Source organism: Panulirus ornatus, chromosome 44 (assembly GCF_036320965.1).
Source record: "Panulirus ornatus isolate Po-2019 chromosome 44, ASM3632096v1, whole genome shotgun sequence".
NCBI classification, from domain to species: Eukaryota; Metazoa; Arthropoda; class Malacostraca; order Decapoda; family Palinuridae; genus Panulirus; species Panulirus ornatus.
The window spans coordinates 16,526,626-16,549,391 of record NC_092267.1 but is presented as its reverse complement, the minus strand read 5'-3'; the positions used below and the strand labels follow the sequence as shown (position 1 = coordinate 16,549,391).

General features: G+C 43.0%; 1 protein-coding gene across 3 annotated transcripts in view; it reads left to right on the top strand.

Moving 5' to 3' along the window:
• The window catches only part of Syx6 (Syntaxin 6), a 226,848-nt gene that overhangs the window by 198,396 nt on the left and 5,686 nt on the right, over positions 1 to 22,766 (top strand). The gene's annotated exons all lie outside the window — the stretch shown is intronic.

Below are 22,766 nucleotides of genomic sequence, written 5' to 3'. Positions count from 1 at the left end.
CTTGGGAAGTGAGTCAGTTGTTGTTCGCTGATGATACAGCGCTGGTGGCTGATCCGGGTGAGAAACTGCAGAAGCTGGTGACTGAGTTTGGTAAAGTGTGTGAAAGAAGAAAGGTGAGAGTAAATGTGAATAAGAGCAAGGTTATTAGGTACAGTAGGGTTGAGGGACATGTCAGTTGGGAGGTAAGTTTGAATGGAGAAAAACTGGAGGAAGTGAAGTGTTTTAGATAACTGGGAGTGGATTTGGCAGCGGATGGAACCATGGAAGCGGAAGTGAATCATAGGGTGGGGGAGGGGGCGAAAGTTCTGGGAGCATTCAAGAATGTGTGGAAGTCGTGGATATTATCTCGGAAAGCAAAAATGGGTATGTTTGAAGGAATAGTGGTTCCAACAATGTTATATGGTTGAGGCATGGGCTGTGGATAGAGTTGTACGGAGGAGGGTGGATGTGCTGGAAATGAGATGTTTGAGGACAATATGTAGTGTGAGATGGTTTGATTGAGTAAGTAATAATAGGATAAGAGAGATTTGTGGCAATAAAAAGAGTGTGGTAGAGAGAGCAGAAGAGGGTGTGTTGAAATGGTTTGGTCACATGGAGAGAATGAGTGAGGAAAGATTGACCAAGAGGATATATGTGTCAGAGGTGGAGGGAATGAGATGAAGTGGGAGACCAAACTTGAGGTGGAAAGTTGGAGTGAAAAAGATTTTGAGTGATCAAGGGCCTGAACATGCAGGAGGGTGAAAGGCGTGCAAGGAATAGAGTGAATTGGAATGATGTGGTATACCGGGGTCGACGTGCTGTCAGTGGATTGAACCAGGACATGTGAAGCGTCTGGGGTAAACCATGGAAAGTTGTGTGGGGCCTGGATGTGGAAAGGGAGCTGTGGTTTCGGTGCATTATTACATGACAGCTAGAGACTGAATGTGAACAAAAGTGGCCTTTGTTGTCTTTTCCCTAGCGCTACCTTGCACACATTTGGGGGGAGGGGGTGGTTATATTCATGTATGGCGGGGTGGCGATGGGAATGAATAAAGGCAGACAGTATGAATTATGTGCATGTGTATATATGTATATGTCTGTGTGTGTATACATATGTATGTGTTGAGATGTATAGATATTGCATGTGTGGATGTGTATGTATATACATGTGTATGTGGGTGGGTTAGGCTATTCTTTCATCTGTTTCCTTGCGCTACCTCACTAATGCGGGAGACAGCGACATAGCAAAATAAAAAATATAAATAAATAATTGCTGTTTCCCATGTCAGCAAGGTAGTGCCAGGAAACAGACGAAGAATGGCCCATCCACTCATATACACATTTATATACATAAACTCCAATACATGCACATATACATACATATACATATCAAAATATGCATATACATACACATACTCAGACATATACATATATACTCATGTACATATTCATACTTGCTTGCCTTCAACCATTCTTGCCACTATCCTGCCGCACAGGAAATAACATTTCTGCCACCCCACTTCAGCAAGGTAGTGCCAGGAAAACAGACAGAAAAGGCCACATTTGTTCACCCTCAGTCTCCAATTGTCATGTGTACTCCACCAAAACCATAGCTCCCCATCCACATCCAGGCCCCACAGACCTTTCCATAGTTTAACCAAGATGCTTCACATGCCCTGGTTCAGTCCATTGACAGCACTTTGACCCCGGTCTACCACATTGTTCCAATTCACTCTATTCCTTGCACGCCTCTCACCTTCCCGTATGTTCAGGCTCCAATTTGCTCAAAAATCTTTTTCACTCCATATTTTTATATTGACAAAATAATGCTGCATAGGTTGTTATAATTTTTTGATCCGCTGTCTGGTTCCATAGTTGTTCAGTGAAATGTTGCTCACGTTTATGGAAGTAGTTTCTTTGTTGTCTGGATGCTGCTCTAGGCATCTGCATGTTGCCACTGTATGTTGTTTTGAACATGAGTTGGTTGTGCGTGTTGCACTCACTTGTTATTTCTGTATATAATATTGCCCAGCAAGCACATAGGTTCCAGTAAGGAGTGTATTGGTATGAAATAAAAGAAAATTTTTTGAAAATTCAGCAGAAAGTGTAAATTCTACTGAAGGTAAAGGATGCATAAGTGCACAACCTATGGAACCATTTTGGTGTTAGTTCTTCAACCATTAATGATATAGAAGCCACCTAATAAGTTGTTAAAGTTCTCTGCTGAGTGACATGAATAAGGGCATTGCCAAGCATGAGACAATGCATGGTGCAAAATTGATAACCATTTTATGAGTAATGTCAGCAGCACTTCCATGTAGGTTCCATTCATAGTTACAGATGAATAAACCCTGTGAGTATCTCATACTTGCTTGCACAGATTCAAGCCACTCATGGCATTACTTACCTGAAACGAGAGGTGAGAAATTCTCTGCCTGTCAAAATTAGCTCTTTGACTTGCATAACAACTTATCTGCTCATCCTGTCTCATCTTGGACATGTGCCAACCACAGCACTTCAGCTTCTCTGTCATCACATATTGCTACAAAATTCTACATTGTACATTTTGGGATCAAGGAGTTTTGGGGAAGGTGTAATGTTGAAAACTTAGATTATATTTTATTTATTTATTTTATTATACTTTGTTGCTGTCTCCCGCGTTAGCAAGGTAGCACAATTAAACAGACGAAAGAATGGCCTAACCCACCCACATGCACATGTATATACATACACGTCCACACACGCACACATACATACCTATACATCTCAATGTATACATTTTTTTTTTTTTTTTTTTTTTTATACTTTGTCGCTGTCTCCCGCGTTTGCGAGGTAGCGCAAGGAAACAGACGAAAGAAATGGCCCAACCCCCCCCCCATACACATGTACATACACACGTCCACACACGCAAATATACATACCTACACAGCTTTCCATGGTTTACCCCAGACGCTTCACATGCCTTGCTTCAATCCACTGACAGCACGTCAACCCCTGTATACCACATGACTCCAATTCACTCTATTTCTTGCCCTCCTTTCACCCTCCTGCATGTTCAGGCCCCGATCACACAAAATCTTTTTCACTCCATCTTTCCACCTCCAATTTGGTCTCCCTCTTCTCCTCGTTCCCTCCACCTCCGACACATATATCCTCTTGGTCAATCTCTCCTCACTCATTCTCTCCATGTGCCCAAACCATTTCAAAACACCCTCTTCTGCTCTCTCGACCACGCTCTTTTTATTTCCACACATCTCTCTTACCCTTACGTTACTTACTCGATCAAACCACCTCACACCACACATTGTCCTCAAACATCTCATTTCCAGCACATCCATCCTCCTGCGCACATCTCTATCCATAGCCCACGCCTCGCAACCATACAGCATTGTTGGAACCACTATTCCCTCAAACATACCCATTTTTGCTTTCCGAGATAATGTTCTCGACTTCCACACATTTTTCAAGGCTCCCAAAATTTTCGCCCCCTCCCCCACCCTATGATCCACTTCCGCTTCCATGGTTCCATCCGCTGACAGATCCACTCCCAGATATCTAAAACACTTCACTTCCTCCAGTTTTTCTCCATTCAAACTCACCTCCCAATTGACTTGACCCTCACCCCTACTGTACCTAATAACCTTGCTCTTATTCACATTTACTCTCAACTTTCTTCTTCCACACACTTTACCAAACTCAGTCACCAGCTTCTGCAGTTTCTCACATGAATCAGCCACCAGCGCTGTATCATCAGCGAACAACAATTGACTCACTTCCCAAGCTCTCTCATCCCCAACAGACTTCAATGTATACATATATATATATATATATACACTCAGACATATACACATGTACATAATTCATACTGTCTGCCCTTATTCATTCCCGTCGCCACCCTGCCACACATGAAATGACCGTGTGGGAGGTAGCCCGAGGAAAAAACAAAGGCCACATTCGTTCACACTCAGTCTCTAGCTGTCATGTATAATGCACCAAAACCACAACTCCCTTTCCACATCCAGGCCCCCCCAAAACTTTCCATGGTTTACCCCAGACGCTTCACATGCCCTAGTTCAATCCATTGACAGCACGTCAACCCTGGTATACCACATCGTTCCAATTCACTCTATTCCTTGCACGCCTTTCACCCTCCTGCATGTCCAGGCCCCGATGGCTCAAAATCTTTTTCACTCCATCTTTCCACCTCCAGTTTGGTCTCCCACTTTTTATTCCCTCCACCTCTAACACATATATCCTCTTTGACAATCTTTCCTCACTCATTTTCTCCATGTGACCAAACCATTTCAAAACACCCTCTTCTGCTCTCTCAACCACACTCTTTTTATTACTACACATCTCTCTTACCCATTCATTACTTACTCGATCAAACCACCTTACACCACATTTTGTTCTCAAACATCTCATTTCCAGCACATCCACCCTCCTCCGCACAACTCTATCTATAGCCCTCGCAACCATATAACATTGTTGGATCCACTATTCCTTCAAACATACCCATTTTTGCTTTCCAAGATAAGGTTCTCAACTTCCACACATTTTTCAATGCTTCAAGAACTTTCACCCCCTCCTCCACCCTATGATTCACTTCCGCTTCCATGGTTCCATCCGCTGCCAAATCCACTCCCAGATATCTAAAACACTTCACTTTCTCCAGTTTTTCTCCATTCAAACTTACCTCCCAATTGACTTGTCCCTCAACCCTACTGTACCTAATAACCTTGCTCTTATTCACATTTACTCTCAGCTCTCTTCTTTCACACTCTTTACCAAACTCAGTCACCAGCTTCTGCAGTTTCTCACCCGAATCAGCCACCAGCGCTGTATCTTCAGCAAACAACAACTGACTCACTTCCCAAGCTCTCTCATCCACAACAGACTACAAACTTGCCCCTCTTTCCAAAACTCTTGCATTCACCTCCCTAACAACCCCATCCATAAACAAATTAAACAACCATGGAGACATCACGCACCCCTGCTGCATACCAACATTCACTGAGAACCAATGACTTTCCTCGATAGAAACTTTTCACTGTTTCTAACAACTTGCCTCCCACACCATATACTCTTAATACCTTCCACAGAGCATCTATATCAACTCTATCATATGCCTTCTCCAGATCCATAAATGCTACATACAAATCCATTTGCTTTTCTAAGTATTTCTCACATACATTCTTCAAAGCAAACACCTGATCCACACATCCTCTACCACTTCTGAAACCACACTGCTCTTCCCTAATCTGATGCTCTGTACATGCCTTCACCCTCTCAATCAATACCCTCCCATATAATTTCCCAGGAATACTCAACAAACTTATACCTTTGTAATTTGAGCACTCACTTTTATCCCCTTTGCCTTTGTACAATGACACTAAGCAAGCATTCTGCCAATCCTCAGGCACCTCACCATGAGTCAGACACACATTAAATAACCTTACCAACCAGTCACCAATACAGTCACCCCCTTTTTTAATAAATTCCACTGCAATACCATCCAAGCCCGCTGCCTTGCCGGCTTTCATCTTCTGCAAAGCTTTTACTGCCTCTTCTCTGTTTACCAAATCATTCTCCCTAACCCTCTCACTTTGCACATAACCTCTACCAAAACACCCTATATGTGCCACTCTATCATCAAACACATTCAACAAACCTTCAAAATACTCACTCCATCTCCTCACATCACCACTACTTGTTATCACCTCCCCATTAGCCCCCTTCATGATGTTCCCATTTGTTCCCTTGTCTTACACACTTTATTTACCTCCTTCCAAGCATCTTTTTATTCCTAAAATTCAATGATACTCTCACCCCAACTCTCATTTGCCCTCTTTTTCACCTCTTGCACCTTTCTCTTGACCTCCTGCTTCTTTCTTTTATACATCTCCCAGTCATTTGCATTATTTCCCTGCAAAAATCTCCAAATGCCTCTCTCTTCTCTTTCACTAATAATCTTCTTCATCCCACCACTCACTACCCTTTCTAATCTGCTCACCTCCCACGCTTCTCATGCCACAAGCATCTTTTGCGCAAGCCATCACTGATTCCCTAAATACATCCCATTCCTCCCCCACTCCCCTAACGTCATTTGTTCTCACCTTTTTCCATTCTGTACTCAGTCTCTTCTGGTACTTCCTCACACAGGTCTCCTTCCCAAGCTCACTTACTCTCAACACTCTCTTCACCCCAACATTCTCTCTTTTCTCAAAACCTTTACAAATCTTCACCTTCGCCTCCACAAGATAATGATCAAACATCCCTCCGGTTGCACCTCTCAGCACATTACCATCCAAAAGTCTCTCTTTCATGTGCCTATCAGTTAACACATAATCCAATAACACTCTCTGACCATCTCTCCTACTTACATACATATACTTATGTATATCTCTCTTTTTAAACAAAGTATTCCCAATCACCAGTCCTTTTTCAGCATATAAATTACAGGCTCTTCACCATTTCCATTTACAACACTGAACACCCCATGTACACCAATTATTCCCTCAACTGCCACATTACTCACCTTTGCATTCAAATCCCCCATCACCATAACCCGGTCTCATGCATCAAAAGTACTAACACACTCATCTGCTCCCAAAACACTTGCCTCTTATGGTCTTTCTTCTCATGCCAGGTGGATATGCACCAATAATCACCCATCTCTCTCCATGCATTTTCAGTTTTACCCAGATATTGGTCAAATAAAACTCAGCCTCTGCAAACACTGCACTAGAGTTGCCCTCTGCCAGTGGCCTGTTAAGGTTAAGGCACTAATGGCTAAGAAGTGGCACTCGAGTTCACTAGTTACGAAATTTTTGCCATGGCCACCTCCTTGAGGGAGTTTCAGGTGGAAAAAGGCATCAGAAATATAGATAGATAAAACTCAGCTATTTTTCATATTTGATTCCCTGTCAAGTAATATTAATGTCCATGAATCTGACAAAGTCACGAGTATGCTAATTTCTTGATCAGAAGTTTGCCAAATCAGCATGTAATTAGAGCAAAGAGACATTGTGAAATGGGATAAGGGAACGAGGATGTAAGGCATGTGTACGTGTAGGAAGAGAGGAAAGTGCTTGGTTCTCTGTAAATGTTGATTTGTGGCAGGGGTGTGGGGTGTCTCCATAGTTGTTTAATTTGTTTATGGATGGGGTTGTTAGGGAGGTGAATGCAAGAGTTTTGGAAAGAGGGGCAAGTATCCAGTCTATTGTGGATGAGAGAGCTTGGGAAGTGAGTCATTTGTTTTTCACTGATGATACAGCGCTGGTGGCTGATTCGTGTGAGAAACTGCAGAAGCTGGTGACTGAGTTTGGTAAAGTGTGGGAAAGAAGAAAGGTGAGAGTAATTGTGAATAAAAGCAAGGTTATTAGGTACAGTAGGGTTGAGGGACAAGTCAATTGGGAGGTAAGTTTGAATGGAGAAACACTGGAGGAAGTGAAGTGTTTTAGATATCTCGGAAAGGATTTGGCAGCGGATGGAATCATGGAAGCAGAAGTGAATCATAGGGTGGGGGAGGGGACAAAAGTTCTGGGAGCGTTGAAGAATGTGTGGAAGTCGAGAACATTATCTTGGAAAGCAAAAATGGGTATGTTTGAAGGAATAGTGGTTCCAAGAATGTTGTATGGTTGTGAGGCGTGGGCTATATATAGTTAGAGTTGTGCAGAGGAGGGTGGATTTGCTGGAAATGAAATGTTTGAGGACAGTATGTAGTGAGAGTTGCTTTGATCGAGTAAGTAATGAAAGGGTAAGAGAGATGTGTGGTGGTAAAAAGAGTGTGGTTGAGAAAGCAGAAGAGGGTGTTTTGAAATGGTTTGGTTACATGGAGAGAATGAGTGAGGAAAGATTGACAAAGAGGATATATGTGTCAGAGGTGGAGGGAACTAGGAGAAGTGGGGGACCAAATTGGAGGTGGAAAGATGGAGTGAAAAAGATTTTGAGTGATTGGGGCCAGAACATGCAGGAGGGTGAAAGGCGTGCAAGGAATAGAGTGAATTGGAACGATGTGGTATACCGGGGTCGATGTGCTGTCAATGGATTGAACCAGGGCATGTGAAGCGTCTGGGGTAAACCATGGAAAGTTCTGTGGAGCCTGGATGTGGAAAGGGAACTGTGGTTTCGGTGCATTATACATGACAGCTAGAGACTGTGTGAACGAATATGGCCTTTGTTGTCTTTTCCTAGCGCTACCTCGCGCACATGTGGGGGGAGGGGGGTTGTTATTTCATGTGTTGTGGAGTGGCGACAGGAATGAATAAGGGCAGACTATGAATTATGTACATGTGTATATATGTATATGTCTGTGTGTGTGTATTTATATGTATACGTTGAGATGTATAGGTATTTATATATGCGTGTGTGGACGTGTATGTATATACATGTGTATGTGGGTGGGTTTGGCCATTCTTTCATCTGTTTCCTTGCACTACCTCGCTAACGTGGGAGATAGCGACAAAGTATAATAAATAAATAAATAAATAAATATATCCCTCGGGAAAGGGGAAAAAAGAATACTTCCCACGCATTCCTCACATATCTTAAAAGGCAACTAAAGGCAATGGGAGTGGGGGGCAAGAAACCCTCCCCTCCTTGAATTTTAACTTTCAAAAACGGGAAACAGAAAAAGGAGTCATGCAGGGAGTGCTCATCCTCCTCGAAGGCTCAGATTGGGGTGTCTAAATGTGTGTGGATGTAATCGAGATGAAAAAAGGGAGAGATAGGTAGTTTGTTTGAGGAAAGGAACCTGGATGTTTTGGCTCTGAGTGAAACAAAGCTCAAGGGTAAAGGGGAAGAGTGGTTTAGGAATGTTTTGGGAGTAAAGTCAGGGGTTAGTGAGAGGACAAGAGCAAGGGAAGGAGTAGCACTACCCCTGAAACAGGAGTGGTGGCAGTGTGTGATAGAGTGTAAGAAAGTACACTTTAGATTGATATGGGTAAAACTGAAAGTGGATGGAGCGAGATGGGTGATTATTGGTGCCTATGCACCTGGGCATGAGAAGAAAGATCATGAGAGGCAAAGGTTTTGGGAGCAGCTGAGTGAGTGTGTTAGTAGTTTTAATGCACGAGACCAGGTTATAGTGATGGGTGATTTGAATACAAAGGTGAGTAATGTGGCAGATGGTGTGCTTGGGGTGTTCAATGTTCTAAATGGAAATGGTGAAGAGCTTGTAGATTTGTGTGCTGAAAAAAGGACTAGTGATTGGAAATACCTGGTTTAAAAAGAGATATATACATTAGTATACATATGTAAGTAGTAGAGATGGCCAGAGGGCATTATTGGATCACGTGTTAATTGATAGGCGTGTGAAAGAGAGACTTTTAGATGTTAATGTGCTGAGAGGTGCAACTGGAGGGATGTCTGATCATTAAGAAGAGAGAATGTTGGGATGAAGAGGGTGGTGAGAGTAAGTGAGCTTGGGAAGGAGACTTGTTTAAGGAAGTACCAGGAGAGACTGAGTGTGAATGGAAAAAGGTTAGAGCAAAGGATGTAAGGGGAATGGGGGAGGAATGGGATGTATTTAGGGAAGCAGTGATGGCTTATGCAAAAGATGCTTGTGGCATGAGAAGTGTGAAAGCTGGGCAGATTAGACAGGGTAGTGAGTGGTGGGATGAAGAAGTAAGATTATTAGTGCAAGAGAAGAGAGAGGCATTTGGACGATTTTTGCAGGGAAATATTGCAAATGACTGGGAGATATATAAAAGAAAGAGGCAGGAGGTCAAGAGAAAGGTGCAAGAGGTGAAAAAGAGGGCAAATAAGAGTTGGGGTTAGAGAGTATCATTAAATTTTAGGGAAAATAAAAAGATGTTTTGGAAGGAAGGAAATAAAGTGTGTAAGACAAGAGGACAAATGGGAACATCAGTGAAGGGGGCTGATGGGGAGGTGATAACAAGTAGTGGTGATGTGAGAAGGAGATGGAGTGAGTATTTTGAAGGTTTGTTGAATGTGTTTGATAATAGAGTGGCAGATGTAGGGTGTTATGGTCGAGGTGGTGTCTGAAGTGATAGGGTTAGGGAGAATGATTCGGTAGACAGAGAAGAGGTAGTAAAAGCTTTGCGGAAGATGAAAGCCAGCAAGGCAGTGGGTTTGGATGGTATTGCAGTGGAATTGATTAAAAAAGGGGGATGACTGTGTTGGTGACTGGTTGGTAAGGATATTCAATGTATGTATGACTCATGGGAGGCAAGTTGTTAGAAGCAGTGAAAAGTTTTTATCGAGGATGTAAGGCATGTGTACGAGTAGGAAGAGAGGAAAGTGATTGGTTCTCAGAGAATGTAGGTTTGCGGCAGGGGTGTGTGATGTCTCCATGGTTGTTTAATTTGTTTATGGATGGGGTTGTTAGGGAGGTGAATGCAAGAGTTTTGGAAAGAGGGGCAAGTATGAAGTCTGTTGGGGAGAAGGCTTGGGAAGTGAGTCAGTTGTTGTTCGCTGATGATACAGCGCTGGTGGCTGATTCATGTGAGAAACTGCAGAAGCTGGTGACTGAGTTTGGTAAAGTGTGTGAAAGAAGAAAGTTGAGAGTAAATGTGAATAAGAGCAATGTTATTAGGTACAGTAGGGTTGAGGATCAAGTCAATTGGGAGGTAAGTTTGAATGAACTGGAGGAAGTGAAGTGTTTTAGATATCTGGGAGTGGATCTGGCAGCGGATGGAACTATGGAAGTGGAAGTGAATCATAGGGTGGGGGAGGGGGCGAAAATTCTGGGAGCCTTGAAGAATGTGTGGAAGTCGAGAACATTATCTCGGAAAGCAAAAATGGGTATGTTTGAAGGAATAGTGGTTCCAACAATGTTATATGGTTGCGAGGGCTATAGATAGAGTTGTGCGGAGGAGGGTGGATGTGCTGAAAATGAGATGTTTGAGAACAATATGTTTTGTGAGGTGGTTTGATCGAGTAAGTAATGAATGGGTAAGAGAGATGTGTGGTAATAAAAAGAGTGTGGTTGAGAGAGCAGAAGAGGGTGTTTTGAAATGGTTTGGTCACATGGAGAGAATGAGTGAGGAAAGATTGACCAAGAGGATATATGTGTTAGAGGTGGAGGGAACGAGAAGTGGGAGACCAAATTGGAGGTGGAAAGATGGAGTGAAAAAGATTTTGAGTGATCGGGGCCTGAACATGCAGGAGGGTGAAAGGCGTGCAAGGAATAGAGTGAATTGGAACGATGTGGTATACCGGGGTCGACGTACTGCCAATGGATTGAACCAGAGCATGTGAAGCGTCTGGGGTAAACCATGAAAAGTTCTGTGGGGCCTGGATGTGGAAAGGGAGCTGTGGTTTCGGTGCATTATTACATGATAGCTAGAGACTGAGTGTGAACGATGGAGTGAAAAAGATTTTGAGTGATCGGGGCCTGAACATGCAGGAGGGTGAAAGGCGTGCAAGGAATAGAGTGAATTGGAACGATGTGGTATACCGGGGTCGACGTACTGTCAATGGATTGAACCAGAGCATGTGAAGCGTCTGGGGTAAACCATGAAAAGTTCTGTGGGGCCTGGATGTGGAAAGGGAGCTGTGGTTTCGGTGCATTATTACATGATAGCTAGAGACTGAGTGTGAACGAATGGGTCCTTTGTTGTCTTTTCCTAGCGCTACCTCACACACATGAGGGGGGAGGGGGTTGTTATTTCATGTGTGGCGAGGTGGCTATGGGAATGAATAAAGGCAGACAGTATGAATTATGTACATGTGTATAAATGTATATGTCTGTGTGTGTATATATATATGTATACGTTGAGATGTATAGGTATGTATATTTGCGTGTGTGGACGTGTATGTATATACATGTGTATGTGGGTGAGTTGGGCCATTCTTTCATCTGTTTCCTTGCGCTACCTCGCAAACGCAGGAGACAGCGACAAAGCAAGAAAAAAAAAAAAAAAATTACTCATGGTGAGGTGCCTGTGGATTGGCAGAATGCATGCATATTGCCATTGTACAAAGTCAAAGGGGATAAAGGTGAGTGCTCAAATTACAGAGGTATAAATTTGTTGAGTATTCCTGGGAAATTATATGGGATGGTATTGATTGAGAGGGTGAAGGCATGTACAGAGCATCAGATTGGGGAAGAGCAGTGTGGTTTCAGAAGTGGTAGAGGATGTGTGGATCAGGTGTTTGCTTTGAAGAATGTATGTGAGAAATAATTAGAAAAGCAAATTAATTTGTATTTAGCATTTATGAGTCTGGAGAAGGCATATGATAGAGGTGATAGAGATGCTCTGTGATAGAGGTGATAGAGATGCTCTGTCGAAGGTATTAAGAATATATGGTGTGGGAGGCAAGGTGCTAGAAGCAGTGAAAAGTTTTTTAACGAGGATGTAAGGCATGTGTACGAGTAGGAAGAGAGGAAAGTGATTTGTTCTCAGGGAATGTCGGTTTGCGGCAGGGGTGCATGATGTCTCCATGGTTGTTTAATTTGTTTATGGATGGGGTTGTTAGGGAGGTGAATGCAAGAGTTTTGGAGAGAGGGGCAAGAATGCAGTCTGTTGTGGATGAGAGGGTTGGGAAGTGAGTCAGTTGTTGTTCACTTAGGATACATCGCTGGTGGATGATTCGGGTGAGAAACTGCAGAAGTTGGTGACTGAGTATAGTAAAGTGTGAGAAAGAAGAAAGCTGAGAGTAATTGTGAATAAGAGCAAGGTTATTAGGTACAGTAGGGTTGAGGGACAAGTCATTTGGGAGGTAAGTTTGAATGGAGAAAAACTGGAGGAAGTGAAGTATTTAGATATCTGGGAGTGGATTTGGCAGTGGATGGAACCATGGAAGTGGTAGTGAGTCACAGGGTGGGGAGGGGTGAAAGTTCTGGGAGGATTGAAAAATGTGTGGAAGGCGAGAACATTATCTCGGAAAGCAAAAATGGGTACGTTTGAAAAAATAGTGGTTCCAACAATGTTATATGGTTACGAGGCGTGGGCTATAGATAGAGCTGTGTGGAGGAGGGTGGATGTGTTGGAAATGAGATATTTGAGGACAATATGTGGTGTGAGGTGGTTTGATTGAGTAAGTAGTGAAAGGGTAGGAGACATGTGTGGTAATAAAAAGAGTGTGGTTGAGAGACCAGAGGAGGGTGTTTTGAAATGGTTTGGTCACATGGATAGAATGAGTGAGGAAAGATCAACAAAGAGGATATATGTGTCAGAGGTGGAAGGAATCGGGAGAAGTGGGTAACCAAATCGGAGGTGGAAGGATGGAGTGAAAACGATTTTGAGTGATTGGGGCCTGAACATGCAAGAGGGTGAAAAGCAAGCAAGGAATAGAGTGAATTGGAACGATGTGGTATACCGGGGTCTGTGTGGTGTAAATGGATTGAACCAGAGCATGTGAAGCGTCTGGGGTAAACCATTGAAAGTTTTGTGGGGCCTGGATGTGGAAAGGCAGCTGTGATTTCAGTCCATTACACATGACATCTAGAGACTGTGTGAATGAATGTGGCCTTTCTTGTCTTTTCCTAGCGCTACCTCGTGCTCATGCGGAGTGAGAGGGTTGTCATTTCTTGTGTGGCAGGGTGGCGACGGGAATGAATAAAGGCAGCAAGTGAGAATTATGTACATGTGTATATATGTATTTGTCTGTGTATGTTTATATATGTCTACATTGAAATGTATAGGTATGTATATGTCTGTGTGTGGATGTGTATGTACATACATGTGTTTGTTGGTGGGTTGGGCCATTCTCTCGTCTGTTTCCTTGCACTACCTTGCTAATGCGGGAGACAGCAACAAAGTATACTAAATACAAATAAAAAGAAATATATTTTTTATTTTGCTTTATCGCTGTCTCCCGCATTAGCAAGGTAGTGCAAGGAAACAGACAAAAGAATGGCCCAACCCACCCACATACACGTATATACATACACATCCACACACGCACATATACATACCTATACATTTCAACGGATACATATATATGGTGGCTGATTCGGGTGAGAAACTGCAGAAGCTGGTGACTGAGTTTGGTAAAGTGTGTGAAAGAAGAAAGCTGAGAGTAAATGTGAATAAGAGCAAGGTTATTAGGTACAGTAGGGTTGAGGGACAAGTCAATTGGGAGGTAAGTTTGAATGGAGAAAAACTGGAGGAAGCAAAGTGTTTTAGATATCTGGGAGTGGATATGGCTGCGGATGGAACCATGGAAGCGGAAGTGAATCATAGGGTGGGGAAGGGGGCAAAAGTTCTAGGAGCGTTGAAGAATGTGTGGAAGTCGAGAACATTATCTTGGAAAGCAAGAATGGGTATGTTTGAAAGAATAGTGGTTCCAAAAATGTTATATGGTTGTGAGGCAGTGGGCAATAGATAAGAGTTGTGCGGAGGAGGGTGGATGTGCGGGAAATGAGATGTTTGAGGACAATATGTGGTGTAAGGTGGTTTGATCAAGTAAGTAATGAAAGGGTAAGAGAGATGTGTGGTAATAAAAAGAGTGTGGTTGAGAGAGCTGAAGAGGGTGTTTTGAAATGGTTTGGTCACATGGAGACAATGAATGAGGAAAGATTGACCAAGAGGATATATGTGTCAGAGGTGGAGTGAATGAGGAGAAGTGGGAGACCAAATTGGAGGTGGAAAGATGGAGTGAAAAGAATTTTGAGTGATCGGGGCCTGAACATGCAGGAGTGTGAAAGGCGTGCAAGGAATAGAGTGAATTGGAACGATGTGGTATACCGGGGTCGACGTGCTGTCAGTGGATTGAATCAGGGCATGTGAAGCGTCTAGGGTAAACCATGGAAAGTTCTGTGGGGCCTGGATGTGGAAAGGGAGCTGTGGTTTCGGTGCATTATTACATGACAGCTAGAGACCAAGTGTGAACGAATGTGGCATTTGTTTTTTCCTAGTGCTACCTCGTGCTTATGTGGGGGAAGGGGTTGTTATTTCATGTGTGGCGGGGTGGCGACGGGAATGAATAAGGGCAGACAGTATGAATCATGTACATGTGAATATATGTATATGTCTGTGTGTGTATATATATGTATATGTTGAGATGTATAGGTATGTATATGTGCGTGTGTGGACGTGTATGTATATACATGTAAACATGGGTGGGTTTAGCCATTCTTTCATGTTTCGTTGTGCTACCTCACTAACGTGGGAGACAGCGACAAAGTATAATAAAATAAATAATTAAATAAATGAATAAATGAATAAATAAACAGGAGTTGTGGGAGTATGTGATAGAGTGTAAGAAAGTAAATTCTCGATTGATATGGGTAAAACTGAAAGTTGATGGAGAGAGGTGGGTGATTATTGGTGCATATGCACCTGAGCATGAGAAGAAAGATCATGAGAGGCAAGTGTTTTGGGAGCAGCTGAATGAGTGTGTTAGTGGTTTTGATGCACAAGACCGGGTTATAATGATGGGTGATTTGAATGAAAAGGTGAGTAATGTGGAAGTTGAGGGAATAATTGGTATACATGGGGTGTTCAGTGTTGTAAATGGAAATGGTGAAGAGCTTGTACATTTATATGCTGAAAAAGGACTGGTGATTGGGAATACCTGGTTTAAAAAGCGAGATATACATAAGTATACGTATGTAAGTAGGAGAGATGGCCAGAGAGCATTATTGGATTACGTGTTAATTTATAGGCGTGCGAAAGAGAGACTTTTGGATGTTAATGTGCTGAGAGGTGCAACTGGAGGGATGTCTGATCATTATCTTGTGGAAGCGAAGGTGAAGATTTGTGGGGGTTTTCAGAAAAGAAGAGAGAATGTTTCGATGAAGAGAGTGGTTAGAGTAAGTGAGCTTGGGAAGGAGACTTGTGTGAGGAAGTACCAGGAGAGACTGAGTACAGAATGGAAAAAGGTGAGAACAAAGGAGGTAAGGGGAGTGGGGGAGGAATGTGATGTATTTAGGGAAGCAGTGATGGCTTGCACAAAAGATGCTTGTGGCATGAGAAGCGTGGGAGGTGGGTTGATTAGAAAGGGTAGTGAGTGGTCGGATGAAGAAGTAAGATTGTTAGTGAAAGAGAAGAGAGAGGCATTTGGACGATTTTTGCAGGGAATAAATGCAAATGAGTGGGAGATGTATAAAAGAAAGAGGCAGGAGGTCAAGAGAAAGGTGCAAGAGGTGAAAAAGAGGGCAAATGAGAGTTGGGGTGAGAGAGTATCATTAAATTTTAGGGAGAATAAAAAGATGCTTTGGAAGGAGGTAAATAAAGTGCGTAAGACAAGGGAGCAAATGGGAACTTCAGTGAAGGGGGCTAATGGGGAGGTGATAACAAGTAGTGGTGATGTGAGAAGGAGATGGAGTGAGTATTTTGAAGGTTTGTTGAATGTGTTTGATGACAGAGTGGCAGATATAGGGTGTTTTGTTTGAGGTGGTGTGCAAAGTGAGAGGGTTAGGGAAAATGATTTGGTAACCAGGGAAGAGGTAGTAAAAGCGTTGCAGAAGATGAAAGCCGGCAAGGTAGCAGGTTTGGATGGTATTGCAGTGGAATTTATTAAAAAAGGGGGTGACTGTATTGTTGACTTGTTGGTAAGGTTATTTAATGTATGTATGATTCATGGTGAGGTGCCTGAGGATTGGCGGAATGCTTCAATAGTGCCATTGTACAAAGGCAAAGGATCCCGGATAAGAGTGAGTGCTCAAATTACAGAGGTATAAGTTTGTTGAGTATCCCTGGTAAATTATACGGGAGGGTATTGATTGAGAGGGTGAAGGCATGTACAGAGCATCAGATTGGGGAAGAGCAGTGTGGTTTCAGAAGTGGTAGAGCATGTGTGGATCAGGTGTTTGCTTTGAAGAATCTATGTGAGAAATACTTAGAAAAGCAAATGGATTTGTATGTAGCATTTATGGATCTAGAGAAGGCACATGATAGAGTTGATAGAGATGCTCTGTGGAAGGTATTAAGAATATATAGTGTGGGAGGCAAGTTAGAAGCAGTGAAAAATTTTTATCGAGGATGTAAGGCATGTGTACGTGTAGGAAGAGAGGAAAGTGATTGGTTCTCAGTGAATGTAGGTTTGCGGCAGGGGTGTGTGATGTCTCCATGGTTGTTTAATTTGTTTATGGATGGGGTTGTTAGGGAGGTGAATGCAAGAGTTTTGGAAAGAGGAGCAAGTATGCAGTCTGTTGTGGATGAGAGAGCTTGGGAAGTGAGACAGCTGCTGTTCGCTGATGATACAGCACTGGTGGCTGATTCATCTGAGAAACTGCAGAAGCTGGTGACTGAGTTTGGTAAAGTGTGTGAAAGAAGAAAGTTAAGAGTAAATGTGGATAAGAGCAAGGTTATTAGGTACAGTAGGGTTGATTGTCAAGTCAATTGGGAGGTATGTTTGAATGGAGAAAAACTGGAGGAAGTGAAGTGTTTTAGATATCTGGGAGTGGATCTGGCAGCGGATGGAACCATGGAAGCGGAAGTGAATCATAGGGTGGGGGAGGGGGCGAAAATTCTGGGAGCCTTAAAGAATGTTTGGAAGTCGAAAACATTATCTCGGAAAGCAAAAATGGGTATGTTTGAAGGAATAGTGGTCCCAACAATGTTGTACGGCTGCAAGGCATGGGCTATGGATAGAGTTGTGCACAGGAGGGTGGATGTGCTGGAAATGAGATGTTTGAGGACAAAATGTGGTGTGAGGTGGTTGGATCGAGTAAGTAATGTAAGGGTAAGAGAGATTTTTTTTTCTTTTAAACTATTAGCCATTTCCCGCATTAGCGAGGTAGCGTTAAGAACAGAGGACTGGGCCTTTTTTGGAATATCCTCACCCGGCCCCCTCTGTTCCTTCTTTTGGAAAATTAAAAAAAAAAACGAGAGGGGAGGATTTCCAGCCCCCCGCTCCCTCCCCTTTTAGTCGCCTTCTACGACACGCAGGGAATACGTGGGAAGTATTCTTAATCCCCTATCCCCAGGGATAAGAGAGATGTGTGGAAATAAAAAGAGTGTGGTTGAGAGAGCAGAAGAGGGTGTTTTGAAATGGTTTGGTCACATGGAGAGAATGAGTGAGGAAAGATTGACCAAGAGGATATATGTGTCAGAGGTGGAGGGAACGAGAAGAAGTGGGAGACCAAATTGGAGGTGGAAAGATGGAGTGAAAAAGATTTTGAGTGATCGGGGCTTGAACATGCAGGAGGGTGAAAGGGGTGCAAGGAATAGGGTGAATTGGAACGATGTGGTATACCGGGGTCAACATGCTGTCAATGGATTGAACCAGGGCATGTGAAGCATCTGGGGTAAACCATGGAAAGTTCTGTGGGGCCTGGATGTGGAAAGGGAGCTGTGGTTTCGGTGCATTATTACACGACAGCTAGAGACTGAGGGTGAACGAATGGGGCCTTTGTTGTCTTTCCTAGCGCTACCTTGCACACATGAGGGGGGAGGGGGTTGTTATTCCATGTTTGGCGAGGTGGCGATGGGAATAAATAAAGGCAGACAGTATGAATTATGTACATGTGTATATATGTGTATGTCTCTGTGTGTATATATATGTGTACATTGAGATGTATAGGTATGTATATTTGCGTGTGTGGACGTGTATGTATATACATGTGTATGTGGATGGGTTGGGCCATCCTTTCATCTGTTTCCTTGCGCTACCTCGCTAACGCGGGAGACGGCGACAAAGCAAAATAAATAAATAAATATAAAATATGATTTATTTCTTATTTTGTGGTTTGGATGGCATTGCTGTGGAATTTATTAAAAAAGGGGGTGACTGTATTGTTGACTGGTTGATAAGGTTATTTAGTGTATGTATGACTCAGGGTGAGGTGCCTGAGGATTGGCGGAATGCTTGCATGGTGCCATTGTACAAAGGCAAAGGGGATAAAAGTGAGTGCTCAAATTACAGAGGTATAAGTTTGTTGAGTATTGCTGGGAAATTATATGGGAGGGTATTGATTGAAAGGGTGAAGGCATGTACAGAGCATCAGATTGGGGAAGAGCAGTGTGGTTTCAGAAGTGGTAGAGGATGTGTGGATCAGGTGTTTGCTTTGAAGAATGTATGTGAGAAATACTTAGAAACGCAAATGTATATAACATATATATACATGCACAGACATATACATATATACACATGTACATAATTCATACCTGCTGCCTTTACTCATTCCTGTCGCCACCTCGCCACACATGAAATGACATCCCCCTACCCCCCGCATGCGTGCGAGGTATTGCTAGGAAAAGACAACAAAGGCCACATTCGTTCACACAGTCTCTTAACTGTCATGTATAATGGACCAAAACCACCACTCCCTTTCCACATCCATGCCCCACAAAACTTTCCATGGTTTACCCGAGACGCTTCACATGCCCTGGTTCAATCCATTGACAGCACGTCGACCCCAGTATACCACATCATTCCAATTCACTCTATTTGTTGCATGCCTTTCACCTTCCTGCATGTTCAGGCCCCAATTGCTCAAAATCTTTTTCACTCCATCCTTCCACCTCAAATTTGGTCTCCTGCTTCTCCTTGTTCCCTCCACCTCTGACACATATATCCTCTTTGTCAGTCTTTCCTCACTCATTCTCTCCATGTGACCAAAGCATTTCAATACACCCTCTTCTGCTTTCTCAACCACACTCTTTTTATTTCCACACATCTCTCTTACACTTTCATTACTCACTCAATCAAACCACCTCACACCTCATATTGTCCTCAAACATCTCATTTCCAACACATCCACCCTTCTCCAGAGAGCCCTATCTATAGCCCATGCCTCGCAACCATATAACTTTGTTGGAACCACTATTCCTTTAAACATACCCATTTTTGGTTTCCAAGACAATGTTCTCGTCTTCCACACATTCTTCAGTGCTACCAAAGCCTTCACCCCCTCCCCCACTCTGTGACTTTACTTCCGCTTGCATGATTCCATCCACTGTCAAATCCATTCTCAGATATCTAAAACACTTCACTTCCTTCAGTTTTTCTCCATTCAAACTTACCTCCCAGTTGACTTGTCCCTCAACCTTACTCTACCTAATAACTTTGTTCTTATTAACATTTACTGTCGGCTTTCTTCTTACAAACACTTTACCAAATTCAGTCACCAGCTTCTGCAGTTTCTCACCCCAATCAGCCACCAGCGCTGTATCATGAGCGAACAACAACTGACTCACTTCCCAAGCCCTCTCATCTATAACAGACTGCATACTTGCCCCTCTCTCCAAAAGTCTTACATTCACCTCCCTAACAACCCCATCCACAAACAAATTAAACAACCATGGATGCATCATGCATCCCTGCCACAAACCGACATTCACTGAGAACCAGTCTCTTTCCTCTCTTCCCACTCTTACACATGCCTCACATCCTCAATAAGAACTTTTCACTGCTTCTCGCAACTTGCCTCCCACACCATGTATTCTTAATACCTTCCACAGAGCATCTCTATCAACTTTATCATATGCCTTCTCCAGATCCATAAATGCTTCATACAAATCCATTTGCTTTTCTAAGTATTTCTCACATACATTCTTCAAAGCAAACACCTGATCCACACATCCTCTACCACTTCTGAAACCACACTGCTCTTCCCCAATCTGATGCTCTGTACATGCCTTGACCCTCTTGATCAATACCCTCTCATATAATTTCCCAGGAATACTCAACAAACTTTTTTTTTTTTTTTTTTTTTTGCTTTGTCGCTGTCTCCCGCGTTTGCGAGGTAGCGCAAGGAAACAGACGAAAGAAATGGCCCAACCCACCCCCATACACATGTATATACATACGTCCACACACGCAAATATACATACCTACACAGCTTTCCATGGTTTACCCCAGACGCTTCACATGCCTTGATTCAATCCACTGCCAGCACGTCAACCCCGGTATACCACATCGCTCCAAATCACTCTATTCCTTGCCCTCCTTTCACCCTCCTGCATGTTCAGGCCCCGATCACACAAAATCTTTTTCACTCCATCTTTCCACCTCCAATTTGGTCTCCCTCTTCTCCTCGTTCCCTCCACCTCCGACACATATATTCTCTTGGTCAATCTTTCCTCACTCATTCTCTCCATGTGCCCGAACCATTTCAAAACACCCTCTTCTGCTCTCTCAACCACGCTCTTTTTATTTCCACACATCTCTCTTACCCTTACGTTACTTATTCGATCAAATCACCTCACACCACATATTGTCCTCAAACATCTCATTTCCAGCACATCCATCCTCCTGCGCACAACTCTATCCATAGCCCACGCCTCGCAACCATACAACATTGTTGGAACCACTATTCTTTCAAACATACCCATTTTTGCTTTCCGAGATAATGTTCTCGACTTCCACACATTCTTCAAGGCTCCCAGAATTTTTGCCCCCTCCCCCACCCTATGATCCACTTCCGCTTCCATGGTTCCATCCGCTGCCAGATCCACTCCCAGATATCTAAAACACTTCACTTCCTCCAGTTTCTCTCCATTCAAACTCACCTCCCAATTGACTTGACCCTCAACCCTACTGTACCTAATAACCTTGCTCTTACTCACATTTAGTCTTAACTTTCTTCTTTCACACACTTTACCAAACTCAGTCACCAGCTTCTGCAGTTTCTCACATGAATCAGCCACCAGCGCTGTATCATCAGCGAACAACAACTGACTCACTTCCCAAGCTCTCTCATCCCCAACAGACTTCATACTTGCCCCTCTTTCCAAAACTCTTGCATTCACCTCCCTAACAACCCCATCCATAAACAAATTAAACAACCATGGAGACATCACACACCCCTGCCGCAAACCTACATTCACTGAGAACCAATCACTTTCCTCTCTTCCTACACATACACATGCCTTACATCCTCGATAAAAACTTTTCACTGCTTCTAACAACTTGCCTCCCACACCATATATTCTTAATACCTTCCACAGAGCATCTCTATCAACTCTATCATATGCCTTCTCCAGATCCATAAATGCTACATACAAATCCATTTGCTTTTCTAAGTATTTCTCACATACATTCTTCAAAGCAAACACCTGATCCACACATCCTCTACCACTTCTGAAACCACACTGCTCTTCCCCAATCTGATGCTCTGTACATGCCTTCACCTTCTCAATCAATATCCTCCCATATAATTTACCAGGAATACTCAACAAACTTATACCTCTGTAATTTGAGCACTCACTCTTATCCCCTTTGCCTTTGTACAATGGCACTATGCACGCATTCCGCCAATCCTCAGGCACCTCACCATGAGTCATACATACATTAAATAACCTTACCAACCAGTCAACAATACAGTCACCCCCTTTTTTAATAAATTCCACTGCAATACCATCCAAACCTGCTGCCTTGCCGGCTTTCATCTTCCGCAAAGCATTTACTACCTCTTCTCTGTTTACCAAATCATTTTCCCTAACCCTCTCACTTTGCACACCACCTCAACCAAAACACCCTATATCTGCCACTCTATCATCAAACACATTCAACAAACCTTCAAAATACTCACTCCATCTCCTTCTCACATCACCACTTATACCTCTGTAATTTGAGCATTCACTCTTATCCCCTTTGCCTTTGTACAATGGCACTATGCAAGCATTCCGCCAATCCTCAGGCACCTCACCATGAGTCATACATACAGTACATTAAATATCCTTACCTACCAGCCTGGTATATTTGGGTATGATTTTTTCACAATCAGATTTTACTATTTCAGGTTTTCATTAGTGATGTTTGTCGTCATGTGTAAGTGATATTGCTCAAAAAATAATTATGTAATGTAGAAGGTTCAGATTTCATACAGGCTTCATTGACATAACATTTACTTGCCAGTATATGGAAAAAATCTTTGCCGTAGTGTCTGGTAACCAACCATGCATAGGATGCTTCTGCTGCAAGCATTA